A 6,234-nucleotide genomic window follows, 5' to 3' on the forward strand; every position below is an offset into this window, starting at 1 on the left:
AAAATAATTTAGTAATGTTATCTACAAAAAGGAAATGATCACCAAAAATTCAAAATGAACTTGCACCTAGACATGAATAACACATTTGTTACAAAACAAGTTGCCACTGAGTAGCTAAATTAATCTGAAGATTTGTTCATCTTAAACATAAACTCAATATTCTAACATTTTGTTTTTACTACATGCATTTTAAAAATATATCCACGTATTATTTTGAAGTATTAAAATTCTGTCTTATACATGCAGGTTTTAGAACATAAAGACTATGGGTATGTGTCTATCTTTCTCTCAGGAAATATAATAAAGCTGAGGGGAAATATAACCAAAAACAATATAAAAAAGACACCCTTACACAGTGAGCAGTCGGCAAAATCGACAGCTTACTCTTGGGAAGGGGACGAAAGGACAGGCAAGTGCCAGACAAGCCCACATCCAACAGCATAGCCGCCCACACCCACGTGGGCACACTGGGCACACTGTTCTCGACTAGAACTGACCCACGGGCAGGAGTGGCCGCCGTTCTACCCGGAGCCGGTCAGAGCAGTACAGCTGCACGGTCACCACTCTCACTAGGCTGTGACCAGTGTTCTCCAACAATAAAATGTAAATGCTTGATTAGCAAAAATCAAAATAGGTGCTCACAAATGTAAAAAACAATCAGATATGTAGCAATATGTGAAACACCAAATTAATAACATTGAAATCTACCTTTCCTCATAATATTAAAATGTTAGCTTCATACCCTAGATGGAAAACATCATAAAATATAGACTCTAATATCTACATTAGAATATTTGTTTTCAACCTGCTCAAACCAAAATTCTTCAAACCCATCGCTAAGTATTCTGGGCAGCAGCTCACACACTGTAGCCCACGAATCCTCGGGTTCCCTTGGACCCTCAGGCCACTGCGAGGTTAAACCCTCCACACTAAGGCCAGACAGCACGGCTCTCCTGCTGTGTTGGCATTTGTGCTGACGGTCAGGGTAAGGATGGGTGAGGCTGACAGCACAGGAATTAGCACAGATGAGGCAGCAGCACCACCCTGTACCAGCAGCGTTTCTCATGGCCACGCACGCACACTCTCACCTGAGAGTATCTTTGATGAAACAAATACATGATTCTTCTTTTCACCTTTCACTCACGAGGGCCAAGTCCTACGATCTCTCCAGGAAAAGCAGGCGAGCAACGCCAAGCTGTGGGTGAAGGAGCACTTACTCCGGGAACCCACATTTACCTGGGAAACTGACTCAGTTAACAATATCTACATCCACCTAAAAGTAACAGACTGGAAAGACCACTTCCCAACGTAGAGACCTTACCCTAGGCACGCATGTACGGCAGACGTGACGCATTTTAAGAACCACGGCTCTTAAACACCCAGGCGTGGCGAACAGGGGTCACCTAGTGCCCGTCTCCTGTCCTAAACACAGGGAACTGGACTCAGAGCAGTCGGAGGTCTCAGCACCGAAGCCGGTCACAGTGGCATGAACAGAAACTGTAACGTAGCCGTTGTGTCGGTTCTCCTGTGAAAGGTCGGTCACCATGGAGAGCACCACTAGCAGAAATACGGAGAAAGAGAAAGTGCAGTTTGGGAAGGAACGAACTGGTTTAAACTGCAAAGAGCCGATTGTCCTGTCAACAGGACATGTACGAACCCAAGCACCAGAGAAAGAAGCTGTGCTTCTGAATAAAACCAGCCAACGGGACTGCTCTTACCAACACCAGGAGCAGAGGAGCGCTTTCTCATGGGTCCTAATTGGGGGTCACACTCTCTCTTACTAAGAGAAACAATGAGCCCTTCAGGTGGAGCCTGTGAAGCAGGACAAAACCTCATTTGGAAACAGCCTGTCACACCGTTTTCCCTATGGGTCCTCCTGGAAGATGGCTTTCCACACGGGAGGGACATGCCTGACGCTCGGGGGATGGCCTGGTCCAGTCCGCCTACGCCCCCCGGGCACGAGCGGCACCAGTCAACGTAGGAAGCTCAGAACTCCAGAAACTGAAAAGAACAGCAGTTACCAGCTCACCTGCTCACACCTAGCGTCGTGGAGAGGATCCCAGCGCCTCTGGTCCTGGCAGGCCTACCCCTCCATCGGGTCGCCCTGGCTCTACGACAACATTCAGGAAACCAGGCATGCTGGGTGCTGAGCCTACAAACACCACCACGCCACTGAGCACAGCAAAAGCTCCTGTCTTATCTTCTGTAAGCAACACAACTCAACCTGCTCAACACTGATGTAACATAAACGTCTTCTGAGTGAAAGTGCAGGAATTGTGGCTGTTTTCCAGTCAGAGTAAACTCTCCAATCTCAGCTCCTCTAGATCCGTTCATTCACGACACACTGCAGCGTGTGGGTGTGAAACCTCGCTTGTCCCGTCTGTAGGAGCCCCCTTCCCTGGGAACACACTCCCTGGTTTACAAACCATCAGCCTGTGCACCTGCTCACTTTTGCTGATCAAATCACCACTTTCTAAGTTAAATCACAAGTTAAATCACAATGGTTTTGGTCAGTCCCGCATGCCAAGACACGAGGGAGGCGTTCTATTTTCACGGCGCTAGAACAAAACCCCGCCCCGATGACTGAGCCAAGCAAACCGCCACCGTCCCGGCTCTCCAGCCTGCGTCGTCGGCCATCGCACAGGCTAGAAATGCTCAGAAAAAGCTTCTGCTCCAGCATAGAGACGGTCCAGCTTCGACAACATGCCTGCCCTCTGTCCCTCTACCCGGGACCAGACACCCACCCATGACTTCCAGGCCCTGCCAGAGGGTCAGGGTCAGCCCCAGGCGGGGCAGCTCGGACCTGGTCACAGGGTCTGCAGGGCCTGGCACACTGCTTATTACCTAACTTACGAGTGTAAATGTAGGTCAAGAAATTTCCGCCCAGTCCTGGGCATCTTCAAGATGAATGCCCACATCCTAAAACAACTCAAGACAGAACCAACACTCTATCTAACCTGAAAATAACTTTCAAGTAAGAGGTAAGTTTAACTTTATGTTCCACACACATTATTTGCATAGCCATTTTCTTTATAATAAAGGTAAACAAGTTTATATCAAAATAATTGCTATAATACTTGCTGGCATTTTCTGACATTATGCCAGGGTTCAAGTCTGGTAAAACCATTTATAAACAAATTAACCACCAACACTGAGTAATAATGTTTTACACACTACCATTGCTCAATTAAATCCCCCAGAACAAAACCAGAAACCCTGTTTTCTTACGGTTCCCGCCAATTTGGAACCATATCCTGAGCTTCTGTGAGTCATATTTTTTCGAGAATCTGAAAGGACTGCTTCTATGAGTATTCTGCCATTAACCACATGCAAAACTTAATGCTTCTAGAAAAGCCTATAGTTACAGCCTTTACATGCCATTAAGTCTATAAACTGCACCAAATAAAGTTATTCACTGGCAGGAAGATAGCAGATTGAAGCTAGTCTAGATACAGTTTTAATTTAAGATAACTAAACAATGTTAGACAAGGTCTTTACCTCAGATTCAAGCACACACCCATACAAATATAAACCTTAACCAGTTATTCCAGGAAATAAAGTTTATAATCACCACCGAGGTTCAAGTTATAAAAACAAACCAAAAAAGGAACAGATATGCCTATGAATACACACCATTGGCAACTATCTCATTATACATTAATCACCAGAAAAAAAGACCTTCCCAAGTACGAGTGTATAATAATAATACAACTGTTGTTTTTAAGATAGTTAAGTCGTAAGATCACGAAGAGTTGCCACCTGAGCACAGTCCGGAACACAGGCTTCGCTCTAAGTTATGCAATTGATCACTCCCTCACCCAGTGCCTTCCCACGCCCCCTCTGCCGACAAGCCAGGAGTCATTCTTCACACACCCTCTGGGGGATACAAATCACCACATCACTTCTCAAGACGAATCAGAGTATTAAAACAACTAGTTATTCTTAGAAGTATTAATAAAAAGTATTTTTCAAAGTATTAAAAAAGTATTAAAATATTCACCTTTAGTAAAGCATATGTAATTCTAGGTTATTTTTCTCACCACTGAAAAAAGAAGGCAACGAACTCAAGAAACAATAAACAAAAGAAATGACTTTAAGAAATATCTCATGAAGCAAAGTGGTCAACCACCTAGCATAGCTATTGCATTTAGTTTAATCTTTATACAAAAGAATGAGACTTGAAAACATAGTCTTTAATACTTAATAACCTAGCAGACAATGTCACTGTTTTCTGAAAGCATACATCCCACGTCTTGTCAGGACACAAAGAACGCGATATTCAATATTCTCTCCACACTATGTTTATTGGGCACCTTCCATATGACAGACATAAGGACATTTTTAAAAACAGCGCTCTCAGCTCTTGCCTTCATAGATAACCAGGGATGGAGACAGAGGAACCAGTGGCTGTAGCACAGGACAGGTCTAAGATAAGCAATGGACCACCACAGGGCACGAGACCTGAGGGCACACTCAGAGGCCCCGGGAGACGATGGGAAGTGACAATTAGCAAGAAGCACTCTCCCCCACTAAAGCATCAGAAAGCCCAAACAGAAATACAACCTTAACGTCACTAACAGAGAAGGACAGGACTAAATAGCTTCGAGAAGCTTGTGCTATGAGCTATCATTTTCCACAATAACCAAGACATTAATTCAGCTTAAAATCCATCTCCTGGTGATAATATGTCAACACTGAGTTTAGGTCATCAATTCATTTGAAAATTCCAAAAGAATCTAGGATCCAGCTGCAGAGGGGTTGAAAAATACGCATTGATCAAAGATTACCTGCTTCTTTCGGAAGCCCTCCCTATACATCCAAATACAAATGCAAAGGGAAAAGCAAACATAACCAGGTTGATTCTAAAACATATTCTGATTTTCTTAAAAAGTGAACGTAATCCAAAAGCCAAGCTCATCATCATCCTAAACAGAAACCACAGAATTACCAGCGGTTGTGGAGGCTGCCTGAAACCACCAATCGTAAATGATCAATGCAGCTGTAAGAGTTGATAATAGATACTGATCACTGTACCTCCCAGAAAAGGAAACAAACCACAACTATACTCTCACACACACACGCAGAGAGATTACACAAATATATATGCGAGGTAGTGAAAAACCTAAGAAAACAGCACGTGGACATTCAAAAACAGCAACTCATTTCATTAGGAAAGCCTTCTAATAAAATCCTGGAGGTCATTTCTAAAAACAGGAATGTTCAGGTATAAGGGCGGAGGAAGGAAAACCTACAAAATGAAAAAGTTCTTCAACTTTCGTTTTGCTTCAGCAACTTTTCACCTGCAGAGTAACTCCCAGAAAAGGGGCTCTGGCAACGGCAGGCCAGTGTCACCCCAGAAAGGCCGCATGTCAGAGGACAGAGAGGAACTCACCTGGGTGCCTGCAGCCAGCGCTCGGGAAATCAGGATTTTTAAAGCACCAACTCGACTTAAAATCCCACAGAGTGAACCTCAGTATCTATTACTGAACTGAAAAGATAGTCCTTTTCCCAACCAGACATGGCAAACCTCTCAAACAATGATAAATAGGCCCATTCAGACGGAACACAACTATGTGCCACGATCATATTTTACATCCGAACTCTCCAAACCAGAGACAAGAATAATGCACTCATTCTTCTCAAAGACAACATGACCCTGAACTGCCGCCCACTGCGCACCAACGTCCTCACAGCATGGAGCCCAGAAAACCACGGAAGGTGAGGGGTCGGTCCGAGGAACCCGGCACATCAGTGTGCACGCTGGCCACCTGCACCCCAGCATGGACAGATGCTCGCTGCCTGACAGTGGGGTCACAGCCGGTGACCCCATCCTTGGTGAGAATACCGCCCGTGGAAACGCATGTGACAGACCTGACCTACCAGCACCCCGGCGCGGCCTCCCGACCCTGAACAGGCTCGGGCACAGCCCACAGCAGCAGAAGCCCCGCAGGTGGGGCTGCCGGCACCCCGAGGGCACCGGCAGGGGAGGCTGCATCAGTTCCCACCGGGTGGAGGGGCTCGCACCACCGTGAAGTCTGAAAGCCACGAGTCCCGAGCGGGAGGGGGGGGCCTCATTGAACCCGGACCTGGGCTCCCGCGGCGACGAGGGCACCAGGGGAGGCTGCATCAGTTCCCACCGGGTGGAGGGGCTCGCACCACCGTGAAGTCTGAAAGCCACGAGTCCCGAGCGGGAGGAGGGGGCCTCATTGAACCCGGACCTGGGCTCCCGCGGCG

This window comes from Myotis brandtii, unplaced genomic scaffold, assembly GCF_000412655.1.
Source record: "Myotis brandtii unplaced genomic scaffold, ASM41265v1 scaffold1077, whole genome shotgun sequence".
Lineage (NCBI taxonomy): Eukaryota > Metazoa > Chordata > Mammalia > Chiroptera > Vespertilionidae > Myotis > Myotis brandtii.